Genomic DNA, 27,787 nt, shown 5'->3' on the forward strand with positions numbered 1-27,787 from the left:
AATAAACATGCAGTGATATCTTTTTTTGTGGTGTCTTTTTTGATATAGTGACTTCTTTTTGGGGGGTAGATACCCAGTAGTGGGATTGCTGGATCAAACAGTAGATCTACTTTTAGTTATGTAAGAAATCTCCAAACTGTTTTTCATAGAGGTTGTACTAATTTACATTCTCACCAGCCATGTATAAGCATTCCAGATGAAGGGAGATTTAGTGAACTAGAAGGTAAATCAGAAAATATTCAAATTGAAATATGGAGAGAAAAAAAGGATAGAAAATACAGAAGAGAGAATAATGACATAGAGAACTCCATAATAATATTTGTTTACATTTAATTGAAGTCTCAGGAGAAGAAAAGAGAAATAACAGTATAGACACAATATTTAAGGATATAATAGCTGATAATTTACTGAATTTTTTAAAAAATCATTTATAAAGGCTTATATACCCTAAGGAAGAAGCAGAAAGTGAGGCTGGAAAACTCATTTGGAGTCAGAGTGTCAAGGACTCCATCAATCCATGCAGCTAAATTTTGGCATGTGGGCAGATGGGAACACTGATGGAACAAATGTCAGGATGAGATCCCGGAAGCCCAAGGAGTCATATGAGGGGCCATTTGCTTAAAGAAACCAAGAGCAGAAAAGGGAGACACATGAATACTTAGAGGACTACAAGAGTCAAATCTGGAAAAGCTGAGCTTAATTGTCAAATCCAAGCAGACAGGAGACAGAAAACATAGAAGAGAAACATCCCACAGGTTGGGACCTAGGCACAGCTGAAATGGAATAAGAAACTAGAGCCAAGCAAAGTTGGGAAGTTACAACAATTTCATGGAAACAGTCTGAGTATCTGAGGCAAATGGTTTAATTTGATTTACGGGCATGGTACTGGGGTGGATGATTGAAGGCTTTAAGGAGGTGAATAACATGGGACTAAGTGTGCTTTACAAAGATCATACTACAAAGATCAGTGTGAAAGATGAACTAGAGAACTTGTGATGGTTCCGATCTCGGGATTGGGGCTCAGGCAGTCTTGAGTGCAATGCTGATTCCACCTCAACTATCTCTGTTTCCTAGGGCATTTTGCATAAGCTCCCTGGGCCTTGGCTTTCACATCTGTAAATTGGGCATCTTCACAGGGTTGTTTTGAAGTTAATGAGATAATACATGTGAAGTACTTGGCCTAATGCCTGGTTTACAGTGAACATCCAGTGAGCAGTGAGAGGGCTCTTCTGAGGAGAAACCAGAGGCAGCAAGATCAACTGGGATGGTATTGAGATAGTCTAAGGGAACCCGAGGGAGTGCAGGCATGGGCCAATAAACAGCTGTAAGAATGAGGAGGGGGGAAGATGTATCAGGGAATGTGTATGTGTATGTGGGCAGGGGAGTATAGGACAATGGAATAAGGCAAAGAAATAACACTGGAGTCCCCACCCCAACACTTCTTGAGCACATGCTGTGTGTCTAATTGTGTGCAGCTGATTAAGCCCTATGCCCAGATAACACTGAGAGCCCCAGGCCTCATTAAGCAAATTCATGCATGGTCCCATGGATGTACAAAAGATACATTTGGTCTTCAGACTGAAGGGGCCTGCTATAGCCAAATATTCTGCAAGAATGTGCAAGCCTGGTGTGAACTTTGACCAGAGGCAAGCACTTTATTTGTAATAATCTCTGTCAGCCATACCGTGACCACCAACAATTTGCACAGGTCCAGTAGGCTGTTAATTTTTCCAAAAATTGAAGAAGCAATTCAGAAATATTAAGGGAAAACTTACTTGTGTAGTTAATTTACTCTCCCTTTCCACATGAGCACTTCTTCAACCCAACCTAATACTTATGAGTAACAGCTCAGAACAGACGCTACTTATTTTCTCAGCCCAAGCAAGCTGTCTTGCAAAAGAGGTTAAGAATAGATTGCAACTCCCTCTAAGGTCTAGGTTTTGTCTCCTTGTTGCTTTCACTTAGACAAAAGGAAGTCTGTTTATCAAAGGATTTCCTGAGGCTCCAAATCCCTGGGTGAGGAGGTGAGGTGTGAGGCCAAATGGCTCACTAGGGAAGATTTTAATCAGTGAGTACCACCGGTGGGTGCTTTCTCTTAGTTGTGTTTGATTCCTCCAGCTTCACCACTGAGAAAAGTAGGCAAAGGGCAGAGGGTGACTAGTGAAGCAATGGGAAAGAGGAATAGAGGAGAAAACCTTCTCACTGCTCTAGCACCTTAGAGAGACTCAATAAAATCCTGTTTCCCCCAAGTTAACCACTCCACTGCCAGCTCCCCCATCAGCCAGCCCTAGGAAAAATAGTGTAATAGACTAAATGATTTCTGGTACCCTCATCTGCTTGCTTCTCTCACCCATCATTACCTCCTTTCCAACACTGAATCCCAACTGCCCTCATGCTGTGCCCCTTCCTTTGCCATCAGACCAAATGTAACCTTATCTTGTGATCTGGGCCTTTCTTTCCCTTATTCAACTTTGTCCCACAGAGCCTGAACTAATGTGTGTGTTCATTCTTGCAGTGCCCAAAAGGGGCACATACATATTGGAAACTGGGAGCCTCAGGAAACTTAAAAAAAAGAAAAAAATCTGGCCTCTGCCAGAAAATAAAATGGCACCTTGAAGGAGCTGCAACAATTTGGACAGATATAATACTTTGACATTTTTGTTCACCTCAGTTAGTCTAAATTCAGTACTAATTCAGGTTGCTTTCAGTTTTTGTTTCCGTGTATGGACAACAACTTGGGGGCTTATTTGGGAGAGCAGCCATGCCCATCTGGCTCATCGTTATGCCCACCCACGCACAATTCCCCCCAACACCTGTGTCTGGCACATAGAGTTCCACAATTGTTCCCCAGATTTAATGAGAATGAGCATATGATTGTTAATTTTTCTCCTGCTGAATCCAGAGATAGCAAAAAAAGCACTTTTCCATTTTAATAGCAGCCCTTGAAATATCAGTTTTAATATTTGCTGGGACTTATGTAATCATTCAATAATTAATTCTCATATTATCTTGTGAAATTGGTTATTCTTATGAAAGTTTTACAGATGAAGGAATTATGTTGAAATCCTGGTTTAAGAACAAGGGAGAGGCAAAATTTAGATTTGAATCAGATGGAAATTGCTTAAAGGTAGATTTAGCCCAGTTTATGCTTAAAGGTATTAATGACAGTGATGGTGAAGATTCTGAGATGTCTATTTTCTCTCTTTTTTTTTTTTTGAGACAGAGTCTCTCACTGTCACCCAGGTTGAAGTGCAGTGGCGCGATCTTGGCTCACTGCAACCTCCACCTCCCATCTTTAAGCCATTCTCATGCCTCAGCTTCCCAAGTAGCTGGGATTACAGGCATGTGCCATCATGCCTGGCTGTTTTTTTGTATTTTTAGTAGAGATGGGATTTCGCCATGTTGGCCAGGATGGTCTCGAACTCCTGACCTTGTGACCCACCCGCCTCCGCCTCCCAAAGTGCTGGGATTACAGGCGTGAGCCACCATGCTTGGTCCTGAGATGGCTATTTTCTAATTGGAAGTCCTCATCTGTGTACATGACACGTTTGTCTTCCTCCTAAAAAGACATATTTTAATAAAAGGGGAAAACTGTTGTCTTTTTAATGGTTTATCAAATTATATTCTCAAGTGTTTTCCTATCCCAGTCAAGGGCCTCATCATTCTTCTAGTCCGTCAAAGTCATTATGGCTTCCCTCCTTTTCCCATCCACACCTGTTCATCAGGAGGTACAATCACCTTGACCTCCTAGCTGTGTTTTAGTTTTTGATTGCTACCACCCCAGCCCCCGCTCTTGCACAGAAGAATGAAATAGCCTCTTAAATATTCCCCTGCAACCATTCTTATTTCCTTACAATCCACAATCTTCCGATCAGTATAACTTTTACGCTTTTTTATAAACACACATCAGTTCATGTCGCAGCTCTGTCTCCCATTGTATTTCAAAGAAAATTTAAACTCTTGTCCAAGGCCTTACATAATCTAGTTGCTCTTTGACCTCACATCTTTTCACTCTCTTACTTTCTATACTGGCATCATACTCCATTCATTCCAGCCATCTTACTATTCCTTAAATATAGTGAGTTTATTTCTACCTGAAAGTGCTTTTACTTGCTGTTTACTGACCAATGTTGCTAGTATCATTGTTAATACATTGTTAATAGTTTGTTAAAACCTACTAAACTCTACAGGGTGCAAGCAAGAAACAATTTTATTGTTTCTTACTACTACTCCTCTGTCAAACAATTTCTTCCTCACCCCTGATGAAATCCTGGACAGATCTCATAACTTGTTTGATGGTTTCCAGTTATGAAAAGGTCCACTAAAATCTAAAATTATGGTTTTCAACAGAAAAGGCCCACTCTCTGGGGGCATTTGGAAATTCATGGGACACATTTGGCTGTTGCAATGGTGGGGGATGAGATTTAATGGCATTAGCTATATACAGGTCTGAGAAACAAGGCTTCTGCCAGCAAATGAACACTTGTTGCAGATATTGCATGGCTTTCAAATGACCTGCTGGACATTCATGTATACATGAAAAAAACATAAATATAAAATATTTTTGCCTTGATTTACTGTACACTAAATTTTCCAAAATCGAAAACACTGGAAAAATCAAAGGACGATTATACATTGTTTTGTTCAGAACTTTCCCAGAGTTATTTGTCATTTCAAAAAATCATTTCACTAACAGACACACCATGTGTGGTATATAAATAACCAATATGACACACTTGTGTAAGACGTCATCAGTAGCTGTTGTAATTATGGTGGTTCTGTATGTATGTATAGGAATACACCTAATCTTTATTTCAAATGGTTAAATATAAAGAAAAGATACTGATTATATTAAATTAAATATTGTTACTCACTTCGATCCAGACTTGTTCACTACAAGTAGTTGCAAGCATTTCATTCATTATGTGATCTAGTATAGTCATGCCAAAGAATTTGTATACTGAAATGTTTATTATTTTATTATAAATTGCTTTTATTCATTTCACCTTCACATTACAGTTTTGTTTACATCTTTGTTTTTGAAATGTGTGTGTAGGTAGCTTGTATTATCTATATATTTCATTTCAGGATATTAAAGAGGTATGTTAGAATATTTATTATAAAAAGAGGGCATTGAGCCTGACAGGATTAAGGACCAGATTCTCAAGAAATCTTACTCCGGTGCATCCCATCAACTCGATAAGAATGCAGTTCACTTCTGCAGTAGCCTCTCTTCTCACTTTGCCCTCAAGGAAGTCTTATAAATCCAATTCCAGTTGAATCCCTGAAGCCCCCAATTCCAGAGGGTACAGCTATCCAGGTGGTTTTCTTAAATTACCCCAACTTGACTTAAAGGAAAAGGAACAAGATGGGAAACATCACAGTATTGCAACAACTTGCTCTCTAAAGAAATAGTCCTCATCAACTCACAATTTATCTTTGTTAATCTTGTATGTCCTGTGCATATAATAATCTGAGGGGAGCAAATCAACTTTTGCCACCTTGTGTGCAAGTCTTCCATAAATTTTCTGGCACCTTATTTTAGAATTTGACACAGGCAGGGCCTCTGTTACAACCTTGAGGCAAGATGGAGACAATTTTTAAAATTTGAGAAGATGAGGATTCCTCTAGGAATGAGTATGAGTACTGGGTGAATGTCATTTTTCTTTTCTTTTTTTTTTTTTGGAGACAGAGCTTCACTCTTTTACCCAGGCTGGAGTGCAGTGGCGCTGTCTCGGCTCACCACAACCTCCGCCTTCCAGTTTCAAGCGATTCTTTTGCCTCAGCCTCCCGAGTAGCTGGGATTACAGGCATGAGCCACCATGCCCAGCTGATTTTTGTATTTTTAGTAGAGACTGGGTTTCACCTTTTTGGCCAGGCTGGTCTAGAACTCCTGACTTCGTGATCCACCCACCTCAGCCTCCCAAAGTGCTGGGATTATAGGCATGAGCCACTGCGCCCAGCCATGAATGTCATTTTTTAACTGCCAAATGTCAACTTTCTGGTGTTGATATTACGATATGATTATGTAAGATGTCACCACTGAGGGAAGCTGGACAAAAGGAATACAGAACTCTCTGTACTTTTTTTTTTGAAAATTCTTTTGAATCTATAATAATTTTAAATTAAAAAGGTAATAATATGCTAATTTGATTCTTACATGTATATTATTAAATCTCATCCTGAGAGTGACATCAGCAACATGGCACAGTAGGAAGCTCCAAGCCCTTGTCCTCCTATGGAATCATTAAATAAACAACTAGGAATTGACTAAAATGACTCTATAGGAGGTCTGGAAATCACTCAAAGATCTACAGCAACCAAGCAAATAGCCAATTTTTTAAAAACCGAATTACAAATGGTAGAAAATTTTGTAACATTTTTACTTGTCCTTGCCCCACCTGCCCCTAGCTTAATTCCCAAATTTGAGGCAATGCATAAATATACAAATATAAGAAGCTCCATGAACTCAGAGATCCACAGCAAGGCACATTATAATCAAACAGTCAAAAGACAAAGAGAGAACCTTGAAAGCAGTGAGAAAAGCAACTGATCATGTACAAGGAATCCTTAATAAAATAATTTCTCAGAAGAAGTCATGTAGGACAGAAGCAGTAGGATGATACATTTAAGGAGTTGAAGGGGGGAAAAAAACCTGTCAACCAAGAATTTTACATATGTTAAAACTGTCATTCAAAAATTACAGAAAAATTAAGAAATTCTCAGATAAACAAAAATTGAAGGCATTTTTTATCACCATTACATGACATGCTAAAGGAAATCTTTTAGGTTGAAATGAAAGGATGGTAGACAGTAACTGAAAGCCATATGAAGATATAAAGTACAGGTAAATACATGGACAAATATAAAAACCAGTATTATTGTCATTTTAGTACCTAATTCTGCTTTTTATTCTTCTACAAGATTTTAGAGTTAAAAGAATAAAAAATAATCACAAATCTATATTAATGGGTAAACAACATATAAAGATGTAATTTGTGACATCAATAACACAAAGTGGGCAAGAAAGATATGTAAACGAGTACAGTTTTTGTATGCAATTGATGTTAAATTATCAGCTTAAATTGTTATAATGTTAGTATGTTACATGTAATCTCCATGGTAGCCGTAAAGAAAGTATCTATAAAATACACCTAAAAGTAAATGAAAATGAAATCAAAGTGTGTTACTACAAAACATCAACTACACACAAAGGAGGGCAGTAAGGGAGGAAATGAGGAAGAACAACAACAACAAAAAACTATAAGACATGGAGAAAACAAATAATTAAGTAGCAATAGTAAGTTATTTCCTATCAGTAATTGCTTTAAATGTAAATGAATAAACTCCCAATAGAAAGATATAGATTGGCTGAATGGACAGAAAACAACATCCAACACTATGTTATCCACATGAAACTTTCATAAAACTTTAAAAATGCGTAGATTGAAAATGAAAGGATGAAAATAATATTCCATGCAAAGACTAACCAGAAGAGAGCAGGGAGTGACTAAACTAATACTGGACAAAATAGACTTTAAATAAAAAACTTAGGCCAGGCACGGTGGCTCATGCCTGTAATCCCAGCACTTTGGGAGGCCAAGGTGGGTGGATTGCCTGAGATCAGGAGTTCAAGACCAGCGTGCCCTACATGGCAAAACCCCATCTCTACTAGAAATATAAAAATCAGCTGCGTGTGGTGACAGGCACCTGTAATCCCAGCTACTCAGGAGGCTGAGGCAGACAGAATTGCTTGAACCTGAGAGAAGTAGATTGTGGTAAGCTGAGATCATGCCACTGCACTTCAGCCTGGGCCACGGAGTGAGACTCCATCACACACACACACAAAAAGAAGTAAAAAACATAAAAACAGTTTTTTTGGGGGGGCGGAGCAAGATGGCCGAATAGGAACAGCTCCAGTCTCCAACTCCCAGCGCGAGCGACACAGAAGACCGGTGATTTCTGCATTTTCAACTGAGGTACTGGGTTCATCTCACTAGGGAGTGCCGGACAATCAGTGCTGGTCAGTCGCTGCAGCCCGACCAGCGAGAGCTGAAGCAGGGCGAGGCATCGCCTCACCTGGGAAGCGCAAGGGGGAAGGGAATCCCTTTTCCTAGCCAGGGGAACTGAGACACACAACACCTGGAAAATCGGGTAACTCCCACCTAAATACTGCGCTTTAAGCAAACGGGACACCAGGAGATTATATCCCACACCTGGCCGGGAGGGTCCCACGCTCACGGAGCCTCCCTCATTGCTAACACAGCAGTCTGCGATCTAACCGCAAGGCAGCAGCGAGGCTGGGGGAGGGGCGCCTGCCATTGCTGAGGCTTAAGTAGGTAAACAAAGCCGTTGGGAAGCTCGAACTGGGTGGAGCTCACAGCAGCTCAAGGAAGCCTGCCTGTCTCTGTAGACTCCACCTCTGGGGACAGGGCACAGCTAAACAACAACAACAACAACAACAACAACAACAAAAAGCAGCAGAAACCTCTGCAGACGCAAATGACTCTGTCTGACAGCTTAGAAGAGAGCAGTGGATCTCCCCACACGGAGGTTGAGATCTGAGAAGGGACAGACTGCCTGCTCAAGTGGGTCCCTGACCCCTGAGTAGCCTAACTGGGAGACATTCCCCACTAGGGGCAGAATGACACCCCACAGCTCACAAGGTGGAGTACACCCCTGAGAGGAAGCTTCCAAAGGAAGAATAAGACAGGTACACTCGCTGTTCAGCAATATTCTATCTTCTGCAGCCTCTGCTGCTGATACCCAGGTAAACAGGGTCGGGAGTGAACCTCAAGCAATCTCCAACAGACCTACAGCTGAGGGTCCTGACTGTTAGAAGGAAAACGATCAAACAGGAAGGACACCTACACCAAAACCCCATCAGTACGTCACCATCATCAAAGACCAGAGGCAGATAAAACCACAAAGATGGGGAAGAAGCAGGGCAGAAAAGCTGGAAATTCAAAAAATAAGAGCGCATCTCCCCCTGCAAAGGAGCACAGCTCAACGCCAGCAAGGGATCAAAGCTGGACGGAGAATGACTTTGACGAGATGAGAGAAGAAGGCTTCAGTCCATCAAACTTCTCAGAGCTAAAGGAGGAATTACGTACCCAGAGCAAAGAAACTAAAAATCTTGAAAAAAGAGTGGAAGAATTGATAGCTACAATAATTAATGCAGAGAAGGTCATAAACGTAATGGCAGAGATGAAAACCATGACACGAGAAATACGTGACAAATGCACAAGCGTCAGTAACCGACTCGATCAACTGGAAGAAAGAGTATCAGCGATTGAGGATCAAATGAATGAAATGAAGTGAGAAGAGAACCAAAAGAAAAAAGAAGAAAAAGGAACGAACAAAGCCTGCAAGAAGTATGGGATTATGTAAAAAGACCAAATCTACGTCTGATTGGGGTGCCTGAAAGTGAGGGGGAAAATGGAACCAAGTTGGAAAACACTCTTCAGGATATCATCCAGGAGAATTTCCCCAACCTAGTAGGGCAGGCCAACATTCAAATTCAGGAAATACAGAGAACGCCACAAAGATACTCCTCGAGAAGAGCAACTCCAAGACACATAATTGCCAGATTCACCAAAGTTGAAATGAAAGAAACAATCTTAAGGGCAGCCAGAGAGAAAGGTCGGGTTACCCACAAAGGGAAGCCCATCAGACTAACAGCAGATCTCTTGGCAGAAACTCTCCAAGCCAGAAGAGAGTGGGGGCCAATATTCAACATTCTTAAAGAAAAGAATTTTAAACCCAGAATTTCATATCCAGCCAAACTAAGTTTCATCAGTGAAGGAGAAACAAAATCCTTTACAGATAAGCAAATGCTTAGAGATTTTGTCACCACCAGGCCTGCCTGACAAGAGACCCTGAAGGAAGCACTAAACATGGAAAGGAACAACTGGTACCAGCCATTGCAAAAACATGCCAAAATGTAAAGACCATCGAGGCTAGGAAGAAACTGCATCCACTAGCAAGCAAAATAACCAGTTAAAATCATAATGGCAGGATCAAGTTCACACATAACAATATTAACCTTAAATGTAAATACACTAAAATGGTCCAATTAAAAGACACAGACTGGCAAACTGGATAAAGAGGCAAGACCCATCAGTCTGCCGTATTCAGAAGACCCATCTCACATGCAGAGACATACATAGGCTCAAAATAAAGGAATGGAGAAAGATCTACCAAGCAAATGGAGAACAAAAAAAAACAGGGGTTGCAATCCTAGTCTCTGATAAAACAGACTTTAAACCATCAAAGATCAAAAGAGACAAAGAAGGCCATTACATAATGGTAAAGGGACCAATTCACAGGAAGAGCTAACTCTCCTAAATATATATGCACCCAATACAGGAGCACCCAGATTCATAAAGCAAGTCCTTAGAGACTTACAAAGAGACTTAGACTCCCATACAATAATAATGGGAGACTTCAACACCCCACTGTCAACATTAAACAGATCAACGAGACAGAAAGTTGACAAGGATATCCAGGAATTGAACTCATCTCTGCAGCAAGCAGACCTAATAGACATCTATAGAACTCTCACCCCAAATCAACAGAATATACATTTTCTCAGCACCACATCACACTTGTTCCAAAACTGACACATAATTGGAAGTAAAGCACTCCTTAGCAAATATACAAGAAAAGAAATGATAACAAACTCTCTCTCAGACCACAGTGCAATCAAACTAGAACTCAGGACTAAGAAACTCAATCCAAACCGCTCAACTACATGGAAACTGAACAACCTGCTCCTGAATGACTACTGGGTACATATCGAAATGAAGGCAGAAATAAAGATGTTCTTTGAAACCAATGAGAACAAAGATACAACATACCAGAATCACTGGGACACATTTAAAGCAGTGTGTAGAGGGAAATTCATAGCACTAAATGCCCACAAGAGAAAGCTGGAAAGATCTAAAATTGACACTCTAACATCACAATTAAAAGAACTAGAGAAGCAAGAGCAAATACATTCAAAAGCTAGCAGAAGGCAAGAAATAACTAAGATCAGAGCAGAACTGAAGGAGATAGAGACACAAAAAACCCTCCAAAAAGTCAATGAATCCAGGAGTTGGTTTTTTGAAAAGATCAACAAAATTGACAGACTGCTAGCGAGACTAATAAAGAAGAAAAGAGAGAAAAATCAAATAGACACAATAAAAAATGATAAAGGGGATATCACCACCGACCCCACAGAAATACAAACTACCATCAGAGAATACTATAAACACCTCTTCGCAAATCAACTAGAAAATCTAGAAGAAATGGATAATTTCCTGGACACTTACACTCTTCCAAGACTAAACCAGGAAGAAGTTGAATCCCTGAATAGACCAATAGCAGACGCTGAAATTGAGGCAATAATTAATAGCCTACCCACCAAAAAAAGTCCAGGACCAGATGGATTCACAGCTGAATTCTACCAGAGGTACAAGGAGGAGCTGGTACCATTCCTTCTGAAACTATTCCAATCAATAGAAAAAGAGGGAATCCTCCCTAACTCATTTTATGAGGCCAACATCATCCTGATACCAAAGCCTGGCAGAGACACAACAAGAAAAGAGAATTTTAGAACAATATCCCTGATGAACATCGATGCAAAAATCCTCAATAAAATACTGGCAAACCAGATTCAGCAGCACATCAAAAAGCTTATCCACCATGATCAAGTGGGCTTCATCCCTGGGATGCAAGGCTGGTTCAACATTCGCAAATCAATAAACGTAATCCAGCATATAAACAGAAACAAAGACAAGAACCACATGATTATCTCAATAGATGCAGAAAAGGCCTTTGACAAAATTCAACAGCCCTTCCTGCTAAAAACGCTCAATAAATTTGGTATTGATGGAATGTACCTCAAAATAGTAAGAGCTATTTATGACAAACCCACAGCCAATATCATACTGAATGGGCAAAAACTGGAAAAATTCCCTTGGAAATCTGGCACAAGACAGGGATGCCCTCTCTCACCACTCCTATTCAACATAGTGTTGGAAGTTCTGGCTAGGGCAATCAGGCAGGAGAAAGAAATAAAGGTATTCAGTTAGGAAAAGAAGAAGTCAAATTGTCCCTGTTTGCAGATGACATGATTGTATATTTAGAAAACCCCATCATCTCAGCCCAAAATCTCCTTAAGCTGATAAGCAACTTCAGCAAAGTCTCAGGATACAAAATTAATGTGCAAAAATCACAAGCATTCTTAAACACCAGTAACAGACAAACAGAGAGCCAAATCATGACTGAACTCCCATTCACAAGTGCTTCAAAGAGAATAAAATACCTAGGAATCCAACTTACAAGGGATGGAAAGGACCTCTTCAAGGAGAACTACAAACCACTGTTCAGTGAAATAAAAGAGGACACAAAAAGATGGAAGAACCTATCATGCTCATGGATAGGAAGATTCAATATGGTGAAAATGGCCATACTGCCCAAGGTAATTTATAGATTCAATGCCATCCCCATCAAGCTACCAATGAGTTTCTTCACAGAATTAGTAAAAACTGCTTTAAAGTTCATATGGAACCAAAAAAGAGCCCGCATTGCCAAGACAATCCTAAGTCAAAAGGACAAAGCTGGAGGCATCACGCTACCTGACTTCAAACTATACTACAAGGCTACAGTAACCAAAACAGCATGGTACTGGTACCAAAACAGAGATATAGACCAATGGAACAGAACAGAGTCCTCAGAAATAATACCACACATCTAGAGCCATCTGATCTTTGACAAACCTGAGAGAAAGCAGAAATGGGGAAAGGACTCCCTATTTAATAAATGGTGCTGGGAAAATTGGCTAGCCATAAGTAGAGAGCTGAAACTGGATCCTTTCCTTACTCCTTATACAAAGATTAATTCAAGATGGATTAGAGACTTAAATGTTAGACCTAATACCACAAAAACCCTAGAAGAAAACTAGGTAATACCATTCAGGACATAGGCATGGGCAAGGACTTCATGTCTAAAACACCAAAAGCAATGGCAGCAAAAGCCAAAATGACAAATGGGATCTAATTAAACTAAAGAGCTTCTGCACAGCAAAAGAAACTACCATCAGAGTGAACAGGCAACCTACAGAATGGGAGAAAATTTTTGCAATCTACTCATCTGACAAAGGGCTAATATCCAGAATCTACAAAGAACTCAAACAAATATACAAGAAAAAAACAAACAACCATCAAAAGTGGGCAAAGGATATGAAGATTTCTCAAAAGAAGACATTCATACAGCCAACAGACACATGAAAAAATGCTCATCATCACTCGCCATCAGAGAAATGCAAATCAAAACACATGAGATACCATTCACACCAATTAGAATGGCAATCATTAAAAAGTCAGGAAACAACAGGTGCTGGAGAGGATGTGGAGAAATAGGAACACTTTTACACTGTTGGTGGGATTGTAAACTAGTTCAACCATTATGGAAAACAGTATGGCAATTCCTCAAGGATCTAGAACTAGATGTACCATATGACCCAGCCATCCCACTACTGGGTATATACCCAAAGGATTATAAATCATGCTGCTATAAAGACACATGCACACGTATGTTTATTGCGGCACTATTCACAATAGCAAAGACTTGGAATCAACCCAAATGTCCATCTGTGACAGACTGGATTAAGAAAATGTGGCACATATACACCATGGAATACTATGCAGCCATAAAAAAGGATGAGTTGGTCCTTTGTAGGGACATGGATGCAGCTGGAAACCATCATTCTTAGCAAACTATCACAAGAACAGAAAACCAAACACCGCATGTTCTCACTCATAGGTGGGAACTGAACAATGAGATCACTTGGACTCGGGAAGGGGAACATCACACACCGGGGCCTATCATGGGGAGGGGGGGAGGGGAGGGATTGCATTGGGAGTTATACCTGATATAAATGATGAATTGATGGGTGCTGACGAGTTGATGGGTGCAGCACACCAACATGGCACAAGTCTACATATGTAACAAACCTGCACATTATGCACATGTACCCTAGAACTTAAAGTATAATAAAAAAAAATAAATAAAGCCATGATCATAAAAAAATGGAAAAAAAAAAGCAGTTGACAAAACTCAACACCATTTAATGATAAAAAATACTCAACAAACTGGTAATATGAAAAACTACCTCAACATAATAAAGAACATTTACACAAAGCCCACATTTGACATCATACTCAGTAGTGAAAGACTGAAAGCTTTTTCTCCACAGGAACATAAATGACACAAAGATACCCACTTTCATCAATTCTATTCAACATAGTACTGGAAGTTCTAGCCAGAGAAATTTAACAAGAAAACCAAAAAGAAAAGGCATTCAAATTTTGGAGGAAGAAGTAAAGTTATCCGTTTGTAGACAATATAAGCTCATATGTAGAAAACCCTAAAGATTTCACATGCACACACAAAACTCTGTTAGAACTATTATAGGAGGTAGTTCACACTTGTAACCCCAGCACTTTGGAAGGTCAGGGTGGGTAAATTGCTTGAGCCCAGGAGTTTGAGACCAGCCTGGGCAACATGGCAATATCCCATTTCCATAAAAATATAAAAAATTAACTGGGCATGGTGGCATGTTCCTGTATTCCCAGCTACTTAGGAGGCTGAGGCAGGAGGATCATCTGAGCCTGGAGGTCAAAGTTGCAGTGAGCTATGATCATGCCACTGCCCTCCAGCCTGGGTAACAGAGCTAGAGCCTGTCTTAAAAAAAAAAAAAAGGAACTAATATAAAATAATTCAGCATAGTTGCAGAATACAAAACCAACACACAAAAATCAGTTTATTTCTATACATAAACAATGAAAAACTTGAAAAGAAAGAAAATTTAAGAAAACAATTCCATCTACAGTAGAATCAAGAAGAGTAAAATACTTCGGAATAAATGTAACAAAAAAGGCAAGAGACTTCTACACCAAAAAACTATAAAATATTGGTGAAAGAAATTAAGACACACGTAATGAAAAGATATCCTCTTCATGGATTGGAAGACTTAATAATGTTAAGATGTCAATACTACTCAAAGTGATCTACAGATTCAGTATAATCCTCATCAAAATACCAATGGTGTTTTTTTTATAGAAATAGAAAAATCTGTCCTATAATTCATATAAAATCTCAAGGAACCCTGAACAGTCAAAATAATCTTGGAAAAGAACAACAAAGTTTGAGGCCTCACACTTCCTGATTTCAAAACTTACAACAAAATTACAGAAATCAAAACAGTGGGGTATTGCCATAAAGACAGACATATAGATCAATAAAATAGAATAGAGAACCCCTAAATAAGCTTACATATAATCAAATGCTTTTTGCCAATGCTTCCATGACCTTTTGAAGGGGGAAAGAATAGTCTTCATTCTTTTCCATATGCATATATAGTTTTCCCAATAGTTTGTTGAAAAGACAGTTGGGAAACTGTATGTGCATATGGAAAAGAATGAAGTTAGAATTTTGCCTTATACCAGTCACAAAAATTAACTCAAAATGTATCAAAGACCCAAACATAAGAGCTAAAACTGAAGTCTTCTAAAGTCTTAAAATAAAATGTAGGGGAATACCTTCAATGACATTGGATTTGGCAATGATTTCTTGAATATGACACCAAAAGCAGAGGCAAAAAAAAAAAAAATGAATTACATTAAGATTAAAAACATATGTGCACTAAAGGGCACTATCAACAGAATTAAGAGGCAACCCATGAAATGAGAGAATATTTGCAAATAATATATGTGATAAAAGGTTAATGTCCAGAAGGTATTAAAAAACTCCTATAGCTAAAGAACAAAAAAATCAAACAACCCAATTTAAAACTAGGGAAAAAAATTGAATAGATATTTCGCCAAAGAAGACATAGGAATACAAAAAGCACTTAAAAATATTCCCAACATCACTAATTATAAGAGAAATACAAATCAAAACCACAGCAAAATACCACTTCACACCCATTCGAAAGGCTACTATTAAAAAATCAAATAACAAGTGTTGCTGAGGATGTAGAGAAATTGGAACTCTTGTCCATTATTGGTGGAATGTAAAATGTGCAGCCACTAGAGAAAACAGTGTGATGGTTCCTTAAGAAATTAAAAAATAGAATTACCATATGATCCAGCAATTCATCTCCTGGATATACATCCAAAATAATTGAAAGCAAATGATGAGTTGCATGTTTCATAGATATTTTTGAAAAATATTATTTTTTTTTAACTTTTATTTTTGGTCCAGGGAAACACGTGCAGGTTTGTTATATAAGTACATTGGGTGTCACGGGGGTTTGGTGTACAAATTATTTTATCACCCAGGTAATAAGCATAGTATCTAGTAGGTAGTTTTTCAATCCCCACCCTTTTCTCACTATCAACTCTCAAGTAGGCCCCAGTGTCTGTTGTTCCCTTCTTTATGTCCATGTGTACTCAATGTTTAGCCCCTGCTTATAAGCAAGAACATTCCGTATTTGGTTCTCTCTCCCTTAATTAGTTCACTTAGGATAATCACCTCCAGATCCATCCATGTGCTGCAAAGTACATGATATCAGTCTTTTTCAAGGCTGTGCATTTGAGAGGAAGATGAATTCTGCTATTGTTTCAAATAATTTCTTGATTTCTGTCTTAATTTAATTGTTTGCTGAAAAGTCATTCAGGAGCAGGTTCCCTAATTTCCAAATAATTGTATAGTTTTGAGCAATCTTAGAATTGATTTCTATTTTTACTGCACTGTGGTCTGAGAGTGTGAGTGTGGTTGGTATGATTTCGGCTTTTTGCATCTGCTGAGCATTGCTTCATTGCTGATTGTGTGGTTGATTTTAGAGTATGTGCCATGTACAGATGAGATGAATGTATATTCTGTTGTTTTAGGATGGAGGGTTCTGAAGATGTCTGTTGGGTCTATTTGGTTAAGTGTTGAGTTCAGGTCCCAAATATCTTCATTAGTTTTCTTTCTCAACGATCTGTCTAATATGGCCAGTGGGGCATTGAAATCTCCCACTCTTATGACGTGGTTATCTAAGTCTCTTCAGAGGTCTCTAAGAACTAGCTTTATGACTCTAGGTGCTTCTGTGATGGGTGCATATATATCTAGGATAATTAGGTCTTCATGTTGAATTGAAGCCTTTACCATCACATAATGCACTTCTTTGTCTTTTTTGATAATTATTGGTTTAAAGTCTGTTTCAAAGTCTGTTTTGCCTGAAACTGGAACAGCAACCCCTCCTTTTCTCTGTTTTCCATTTGCTTGTAGATGTTTCTCCATTCCTTTACTTTGAGCCTATGGGTGTCATTGCTTGTGAGATGGGTCTCTTGAAGACAGTCTACAGTTGGGTCTTGCTCCTTTATCCAACTTGCCACTCTGCCTGTTAACTGGGGCATTTAGCCCATTTATATTCAAGATTAATACTGATATACATGGATTTGTTCCTGTCATAATGTTGTTAACTGGTTATTGTGTAGACTTGTTTGTGTGGTTGCTTTATAGTGTCAATGGTCTAAGTACTTAAGTGTGTTTTTGTGGTGGCTGGTAATGGTCTCTCCTTTCCATAGTTAGCATTCCCTTCAGGACCTCTCTTGTAAGGCAGGTCTGGTGGTAACAAATTACTTCAGTATTTGCTTGTCTGAAAAGGATCTTATTTCTCCTTCGTTTATGCAGCTTATTTTGACTGGATATGAACTTCTTGTTGGAATTTCTTTTTTTTTTAAGAATACTCAATATAGGTCCCCAATCTCTTCTGGCATGTAGGATTTTTTTTTTTTTTTTTTTTCTCAGACAGAGTTTTGCTCTTGTTGCCAGGCTGGAGTGCAATGGTGTGATCTCGGCTCACCACAACCTCTGCCTCCCAGGTTCAAGCAATTCTCCTGCCTCAGCCTCCCGAGTAGCTATGATTACAGGCATGTGCCTCCACACCTGGCTAATTTTGTATTTTTAGTAGAGTTTCTAAATGTTGGGGTTTCTCCATGTTGGTCAGGCTGGTCTCAAAATCCTGACCACAGGTGATCCCAACTGCCTTAGCCTCCCAAAGTGTTGGGATTATAGGCGTGAGCCACCGCGCCCAGTGGTTGTAGAGTTTCTGCTGAGATGTCCACTGTTAGCCCAATACAGTTCCCTTTGTAGGTAGCCTGTCCCTTCTCTCTAGCTGCCTTTAATATTTTTCTTTCATGTCATCTTTGGAGAATATGTTTTCCAAGTTGCTTCCTCTCCCTCTCTTTCAGGAATGTCAGTGAGTCATAGGTTTGGTCTCTCTACATAATCCCATATTTCTCCAAGGTTTTGTTCATTCTTTATTATTATATTTCCTAATTTTTGTTTGACTGAGTTAATTCAGAGAACTGGTCTTTGGCCTCTGAGATTCTTTCCTCAGCTTGGTCTATTCTGCTGTTAACACTTGCAATTGTATTATGAAATTTTGAAGTAAGTTTTTCGACTCTATCACATCAATTTGATTCTTTCTTAAAATGGCCATTTTGCCAGGCGCGGTGGCTCAAGCCTGTAATCCCAGCACTTTGGGAGGCCGAGATGGGCGGATCATGAGGTCAGGAGATCGAGACCATCCTGGCTAACATGGTGAAACCCCGTCTCTACTAAAAAATACAAAAAACTAGCCAGGCGAGGTGGCGGGCGCCTGTAGTCCCAGCTACTCGGGAGGCTGAGGCAGGAGAATGGCGTGAACCCAGGAAGCGGAGCTTGCAGTGAGCTGAGATTCGGCCACTGCACTCCAGCCTGGGCGACAGAGCGAGACTCCATCTCAAAAAAAAAAAAAATGGCCATTTCGTCTTTCAGCACTTGCATTGTTTTATTGTATTCCTTAGATTCCTTGGGCTGGGTTTCAACTTTCTGCTGAATGTTGATGATCTGCCTACCTATTCAATATTCTGAATTCTGTCTGTCATTTCAATCATTTCACCTGGTTAAGAACCATTGCTGGGGGGCTAGTGTGGTCATTTGAAAGTAAGAAGACACTCTGAATTTTTGAGCTGCCAGAGTTCTTTTGGTAGTTCTTTCTCATCTGTGTAGGCTGACGTTCCTTCAGTCTTTGAAATTGCTGTCCTTTGGATGGGGTTTTTTGCTTTTATCTTCTTTGATGTCCTTGGGGATCTTATTGTGGTATAAGGTGGGTTCAGCTAACTGACTTCATTTCTAGAAGATTTAGGGGGCAAGTCTCAGGTCAGCACCCCTGATCTGCATGCTCTAACTCTAGGGTTCTGGTTTGAGGCCCTTGGCTTTGTTCTCTGGCCCCTTGAGGTTAGGAATCTGCTGTGCTGGAGGGGCCAAGGTGTTCCTTGTCCACTGGCCACAACATTGTGGGTGGTGCCAGTCAAAGCACTTTGTCTGGGTGGTGGCAGCAGGATCCATGCTTGCTTGTGTGTGCCAGTAGCTGTGGTAGCATGGTAGGGTTCATGCACTTTAGCTGGTGCAGGGCATAGGGGAGAGCAGGGCATTGTTCTTGCACACACTTGCTGCAGCAGTAGCAGCAGCAGGGGTGGGATGCTGGTGGGAGTGGGGTTGCTGGCATCTCTGTGTGTGTTCACATGGGTGGCAGCTGTGGCATGATCGGGGTGGGGTTGCCAGTGTTTGTGTGTGCATTTGTGCTGGCAGTGATGGTTTGGTGGGGTGTCTGTGTGTCAGCAGGCAGGGGGACATTGTGGTGTGCTTGCACTGGCAGTGGTGGTGCAGAGAGGTGCGTGCTGGTGGAAGGCCATGGGTGAGTGCATGCTGGCAAAGCGCTGGGGGGAGGCCAAGGTGCAGGGATCCTGTGTGTGGGCTGGTGCATGTCAGTGGGGGCTGGTCTGCTGGAACTCTCCAATGGTCAGGCATGGTCTTCCAGCAAAGAAGCTAGGACGAGGGCCCCTGGGAAGCAGTCTGGTTGGGCATGTGGCTGCAAGTGGGTGTGGCCAGACTGGGATCCCAGGAGAGGCCAGCAGACAGTGGGGCACTCAGATGGGACTGGCCTTGTCCCACAGGCAAGACCACGCAGCTTTGTCCAGGTCTGACAGTCACCTTAAGGCTAAAGTCTCCTAGAGGAGCACAGAGAAACTTGGGGGAGGGGTGTTCCCGGCCATGCTCCACTGCAGATGTTCCTGCACCAAATGCTCTGGGCTCCGCACAGGCTGGAGTCTTGCCCCTGCCACCTCTCTAAGCAGCTCTTCCTGTGAGTTCAAGTGTCCGTGTGGCTCTTGGGATTTTCTGCTGCTAGATTTGCAGAAGTTGTCCATGGCAAAAGCAAGCCATTTCCTACCTTTTCAACTCATCCCTTCCCCAGGGGTCCCTGGGACCCAGGAAGGAGTTTTGGTACTTAGCAGTAATGTGCAGCCTTCCCAGCTTCCTCCCCCTTCAAGCCAATACCTGCGAACTTCTGTCCAATCTTAATGCCTTCCCTCTGAATATCTGCTCAGCGTGTGTGTCAGTGTTCCTGATGTCCTGGTCTCTTGCTGGGAGATGTTCCTCCTGGATGTGTCTAGTGGGCCATCTTGGCTCCTCCTTCCTATATTTTATCACAATAAAAAAACTCATGAATAATTTCCATTATTGTTTAGGACTTAAACAAAATATTGCACAGGGAGATTATATTATTACTGATATAGTTTAGACTTACTGGCTCATGGTAATAATAAACATAAGATTGTGGTAGTTGATTTTATTGTTTTTGTATTCTCAACAGACAATATACTCCATTACTGCTTGCATCCAGATCATATTGCTTTCTACCACCCAACCCTCCATACACCACTACTGTTCAGTAGTCATTTATTGATGAAAGAAGGCATCCTGAAGGTGCATTAAAATATGACTCCCCATGGATTAGGAATTCTCAGCTATTATATTTGAGAAGTTACCTTTTTATTTTCTAAATTCACCCAACAAACTCCTTTGGTCAAGGATTCTTTGTGCCTCTGAAATACCTTGTGGATCATGAATAGGCATAGCCCCTTCTCTTGTGGAGTCTGCATGCCTTGTATAGGGGAGAGGCAAAGTTTTTAGATCACTTGACTAGTAATAGAGTAGGGAGTAAATGGGGATGAAGACATTTATGGAAACTGTTGAGGAGGAACCATGTTGGTGGTCTCCTCCTACATCCCTTTACATTTAGAAGAGTCATAGATCGTCAGTCATGAATATCCATCAGATACCTTCTATCTTTGGTAGAGTTGAGAGATGGATAGATTCATCACAAAGTAGTAGATCAGCGTCCTTCCTCTGATTTTTACAGGTTTCAAATAGATATTAATGCACTGAATTCAAATCAAAGCTCCATATTCCCACCACATCACTGATATATTAATATTTCTGGTTATCTTATTAGCACTTAGAGCCTGTTAATCTTTTTTGTGGGTTGCATTAGCAAACAGACCCATGTCAAAACCAAAATGAACAGTGGCTTCCCATCTCACTCAGAGTAAAAGCATGTAAGGCCCTATACCATCTGCACCCCTTTCCACCAGCACAAAGCTTACACACATGCACACATACACACACACACACACAATACAACTCTTTCCCTTCAACTCTCTCCCTCTCTTACTTCTGCTGTTACTAGGTACATTGCCTAATCTGCTGTTCCTTGAACTTGCCAGTCATAATCCTGCCTCAGAGTCTTTGCACTAACTGTTCCCTCTGCCTAGAACACCCTTCTTCCAGATATCTAAATGGATCACTTCTTCAAATTTTTGCTGAAATGTCACCTCAATGAGGTCAACTCATCAAAGTTAAAGCTCCACTCCCCGCCCCGCATACACACTTCCTACTCTCTTCCCTGCTGAATTTATCTCCATAGCATGTATCATCATCTAATAAACTATTTTTCTCCCCTTACTACAATGTAAGCTGCATGACGGCAGGAATATTTGTCTATTTTGTTTACTGCCATGTCCTAAGCATAGAAAATATACCTGACCAAAAAAAAAAAAAAAAGGCACTCATTAAATATCTGTTGAAAGAATAAATAGATAGGAAAAGAAAAGGAAAAAATGAAAGAAGAAAAGAGAAGAAAAAAAAAAACCTTCAGAAGATATTCCAGATTCAAGAAGATACAGCCAAATAGTGGTCAACACACCAGTTTTCTTCCTGCTCTCATTTTTGCTTCCTCTGATAGGTTAGGTAAGGAAGATAAGAATAAATAAGACATTGTAAGAGCACTTTAAAATTCCGAAGAGCTATCTTTTTTTTTTTTAATGGAGTCTCACTCTGCCACCCAGGCTGGAGAGCAGTGGCATGATCTCGGCTCACTGCAGCCTCTGCATCCCAGGTTCCAGCCATTCTCCTGCCCCCTGAGTAGCTGGGATGACAGGTGCACAACACCATGCCTGGGTAAATTTTGTATTTTTAGTAGAGATGGAGTTTCACCATGTTGGCCAGGCTGGTCTCGAACTCCTGACCCTAAGTGATCTGCCCTCCTTGGTCTCCCAAAGTGCTGGGATTACAGGCATGAACCACTGCACCCAGCCCAAGGTCCTTTTATATACAATGTCTGGTTTGATAAAAATGTTGGACTACATTCCTGGAGAAGAGGTCTACTGGTAGAATGTGACAATTTTATGGTTGCATTTTATTTCTCATTTAAATGAATTGAATTCCTGCAAGAAACAACCCATTTACTTATCAGAGAGCCAAGACCTTCCACTTATTTTGTTTTAAGGAACCTGCGTTCCTCACTGTTTTCTATTTAGCCCTGCCTTTATGCCTTTACTCGTGCTGTTCCTCTCATAAGAAAGGCTTTCCCTGTCTATCTATCTAAATGCTATGCATCCTTCAAGGTCCATGTTGACAGGGCGGAAGAGGAGTAACATACTAGTATGCATTAATAAATGAATTCTATTATTCTTCAATTACAAACTTCACCTGCATAACCTGCTTCTTGTAATGTAAAGAGAACTTTTGAACGTAGCATTCACTGGGAGGGAAATGCTTTGTCAGCTCTGTTTTCCCCATGCCCAGTGGTTTCACCATGAACCATTCCTGGCACATGGTGGGTACTCAATTAATATTTGATACTTGAATAAGTGAATGATTCTGAGTCTCTGTATAATCAGAATTCAGCTTAATTATACCTTGAACCATTAAGAAATGAGACTGCATCAGAGCTCATACACTAAGTTAGAAAGCCAGCACAATTCTATGACAAGGCATATTTCATATTCCCACATCCTCTCAACATACAGCCTCCTAATTGCCTTCTGCACTACCCCACAGTATGCACATAATGCCATGCAATGGGCTTGCTTTGTACAGATCTCCTTTATGCGTAACCATGGCAATGCTGTCTACTTCACACTTGAAGTGTCTGGAGGACTATGGCTGTGAATGTTAACTCACTGTATGATGACTTAATGACTTGCTTTGCATGCAGGAGGGCCCAGTACATTTTGGAATTTTTTAATCATCATAATCAGACCACTTCCTCTGTTTCTTCCATGAAGTAAAGCACCTATTTACCAAATAGGCTAGAATAAAAATTCTAGATTTCCCAAACTGACATATGAAGACAATGTCTGGTGCTAAAATCTGAAGATAAAAGACTCGGGGATTGTCCTCAGAGCTTCTATTATCATCTGATATCTACACATTGGCAGTGGAATTCCTGTCACCATTTTGCACAGAAAGAATCACGCTGTGGCAATGCTAAAAGTACAGAGGATACAAATGTGGTGCATCCTGTACATTTTGTCTCTCACAGGTTCTAGCTATGACATGTGGCCAAGTTCTCCATGCAAGAAGGCATATTTCCCTCCAGGGTTTGCATTTATTTCTCATGTGAATATTTGGATGCTGCCAGAATCCCACCCATATGCCACTAATCTGATCAATTTTAAGCCAACTCTTCCTTTACTGTTAATTGGAAATACAAAGTATGCTGAAATAGCAAATAAGGCAAGCCGTCTTTTAAAACACACATACACACACACACACACAAACGCACACATTTCCATATTCTGACAAACTATACAAGATTTTGAAATGAAACCCCCTCTCACTTTTGATCTGTTCATGATGATGTCATTATATAAACACTTTGTGAGAAATTCATAGATAGTTTATGTTTAAAAATAACTCAAATTTCAATTGCATTTTAATTAGTTTCTTTATAAACCTATTGTGGGTACATTTTCATGCAAGTTTTTATAATTTCCTTTAGGAAGAATATACAGAATGTGGAATTAGTCTAAAACTCAGATGAAGAACAAAACTGGTACGTTTTAGGTTAACTTTAAAAGTAATAAGAAGAAGTCCACGTTAAGGAAAGTTGATACATTATTCTAAACTTATAGCTCTTCAAAGAAAGGTAAAATACAGTTTGGTTCACTGTTGTGTCAGTCTTAATTTTTACTTGGAATATAGCTTATGTGTTGCAATTTCAGCACTATATAGAATGTAAATTCTTCACAGCAGAATTTCTTTTTTTTTTAACTATATAACTTACCTTCTTTAAAGCATTGTGTATATTTATGATTCTTTGTATATATGGTTCTAGAAATGGTGATTCATACTTTACAATTTTTCTTAATTTTGTTTCTATTCAGTGAGAATATTTAAAAGAATGATAATATGGCTTATCGCGTTTGGCTTCTAAAGTAAAGATTTTCATTGACAAAGACATTCTAGCCCACAGCTCAGTTACCAAAACAGACAAATAAGAAGTACAAATAGGTAACTTATTCACAGCTTTAAAAATAAATGATTTTCCATTATAAGATGAAGTCTCAAAAAACAATGAGGGGATAAGATCAATGAAAATTTTGGAGTAAGGAACTCTGAAATTTTGCTCTCCATAAAAGCAATGCGAAAACTAACCAAAATTGTTAAAATCAACTTTTTCAGTTCTCTGGAAACTAAGCAATGGCTTTAACAACATGGGAAGTGTTTAGTCAAGAAAAACAGCTGCATCTCAATAAGAACAGTAAGCTTCATGGCATTTACACTTACACTAGTCCTATCATCTGTTTCCATGCTCCACACCACCATGAAAAATAACAGCCTGCCTTCCCAGTACTAGAGAAAGTAGAGCAGAGCTGGAGATCTTCCAAAGCTCCACTCAAAAATAGGAATCACTACCAAACGGCTCCTTGGAAGATACCACTTGAAAGGCTTGTCATTATTAGAGCTCACTAAAACTCTCCTAATGCTAACATTTCTACCCAGATGGTGGAGGGGCATTTCTCAAATGTTTTAACCTCACAGTTGCCTGAAGTGATGGATAGCAGTTAAGGCAAACAATAAAGTAGTCAGAAAGCTTAAAAGAAAAAGCTGAGGAATGAGATGTTTGTCGGGGTTTTGAAAAGTTTCAACATATTCTTGGGAATCTAAAACGTCACAAATGTGTGTAGGGCTTTTCAGAAGCTCAAGAAAAACAATGAATATAATCGTTCCACTCTGACTGAACATAAGGCTCTGCACAAGCAGGAAGTGAAGGCTAAAACAGAGCTGTAAACTGGCTGGTAGAGTGTTGAAGGCACGCCCCAGCACACGCACATACAGAGCCCCTATGACTGGAAGACTTGAAGACGTTTTGGTTCCAGGCATTTATGAAAAATGCTGTCTAATCATTATCTGACCACTAGCTAAGTAAGTGGAAACTTTAGTGCCACAAAGGCAAAGATAAAGAATTTACAACATTTCTTCATAGAAGTCATTAAACAACTACTTAAAGCAGCAATGAGAAACTCTGGGAGGGTAAGGGACTGATTTTCAGAGCTGTCACATTGTATTCTTTGAAATGTACAGTTTTCAACAAAAAAAATTAGAAGATGTGCAAAGAAACAAGGAAGTATGGCTCACACAGGAAAATAAGCAATCAGTAGAAGCTGTCACTGAGGCAATCCAGACATTGGACTTACTAGGTAGACTTTAAAATGGCTATTTTAAATATTTTCAAAGAGCCAAAGGAAAATATGCCCGAAGAACTAAAGGAAAATATGAGAAAGATGTCTCACCAAATAGAAAACAAAAAGAGACAGGAATAATAAAAAGAAACCAAATAGAAATTCTGGAGCTTAAAAATTACAATAACTGACAGGAAATAATCACTAGGGGAGCCAATAGCAGATTTGAGCAGGCAGAAGAAACAATCAAAGAACATAAAGTGTGATTACATTATGCTTAGCAAACCAACGCAGAAACAGAAAACCAAATACTGCGTGTTCTCACTTATAAGTGGAAGCTGAATGATGAGAACACATGGGCACGTGGGGGGAACAACACAAACTGGGGCCTGTTGGAGGGTGGGGAATCGGGGGAGGGAGAGCATCAGGAAGAATAGTTAATGGATGCTGAGCTTCATACCTGGGTGATGGGCTGATCTGTGCATCAAACCACCGTGGTGCAAGTTTACCTATGTAACAAACCTGCACATCCTGCACATGTACCACAGAACTTAAAATAAAAGTTGGGAATTAAAAAAAGAAAGAGAGAGATCAATGAAGATTATCTGTTCTGAGGTATAGTGATTAAAAAAAAAACAATGAAGAAAAATGAGCAGAGTCTCAGAGATCTGCTCTGTGATGTGGGATACCATGAAGCATACCAATATATGCATAATGGGAGGGCCAGGAGGAAAGAAGAAGAGAAAGAAATAGAAACATATATGAATAAATATGGCCCCAAGCTTTTCAAACTGGTTTTAAAACATTAATCTGTGCATCCAAGAAGTCAACAAACTTCAAGTAGGATAAGCTCAAAGAGACCCACACCTGCAAACATTATAATTAAACTATTGAAAGCCAGAGAAAAGAGATAATCTTGAAAGGAGCGAGAGAGCAACCACTCATCACATACAAGTGATCCTCAATAAGATGAACTCATCAGAAACCATAGAGGCCACAAAAGAGTGGACTGACATATTCAAAGCACTGAAAGAAAAACCATAAACCAAAACTGCTATTTGTAGTAAAACCATAATTAAAAAACCTAGGAGTAATTAAGACAGCCCCAGATAAATAAAAACTGAGAGTTTGCCACTAGTAAACCTGCACTAAAGAAATGCTGGCCAGGCATGTGGCTCACTCCTGTAATCCCAGCCGTTTGGGTGGCTGAGTTGGGAGGATCGCTTGAGCTCAGGAGCTAGAAACCAGTTTGGGCAACATAGTGACACCTTGTCTCTAAAAAAGAAAAAAGAAGAAGAGAAAGAAGAAGAAATGCTAAGGGAACTTCTGAAAGGACGCTAGACAATACCTAGAATTATACCTAATTTACTTAAAGAAATAAAGGCCCTGTCATTCCAGACAGGAGGCTCCACTAGGGAGTATGTTCTCTGGGCAGCCACCAGGGGCCCGATCACCCCTGACAGGCCTCCTAGGCCAGGCTTCACTTCTCAGATGCTCCAAGCCCTTCCAATAGTACTTTGGTGGATGACTTGGATTCATTTTTCAAGGCTTGCTTTGTTTCTCTGGTGAGTCAGGACTGTATCAATGGCATGATCAGGAAGAAATTCGAACTGGTGTCAATCAGCGTATCCAGAAGTTTCTGGATACTGCAAGAGAGACAATGTTTTTTGTTTTTTGTTTTCCTGAAAAAGATTGCAATTATCTGTCCAGAAACCAGAGTAAATTATCAAAGAGGATATCTCAGAACTAAGGAATGAATTACAGCATTAAGATGCACTGATCCAGAAGCATTTGACAAAGCTGAGGCATTGGTAGCAGGTGCTAAAGGACATCAACATGCAGCACAAAAAGCCAGCCGACATCCCTCAGGGCTCCTTGGTCTACCTTGAGCAGGCATCTGCCAGTATCCCTGCACCTCTGAAGTCAACCTGAGCAAAGGGCAAAGGCTGTCGGCCTGA

At 40.0% G+C, this 27,787-nt stretch overlaps 1 pseudogene; it reads left to right on the forward strand.

The window, feature by feature from the left end:
• The first annotated feature begins 879 nt into the window (after positions 1–879).
• On the forward strand, positions 880–27,787 carry LOC117077794 (annotated as a pseudogene).

This window comes from Trachypithecus francoisi, unplaced genomic scaffold (assembly GCF_009764315.1).
Source record: "Trachypithecus francoisi isolate TF-2019V2 unplaced genomic scaffold, Tfra_2.0 Lachesis_group6, whole genome shotgun sequence".
Lineage (NCBI taxonomy): Eukaryota > Metazoa > Chordata > Mammalia > Primates > Cercopithecidae > Trachypithecus > Trachypithecus francoisi.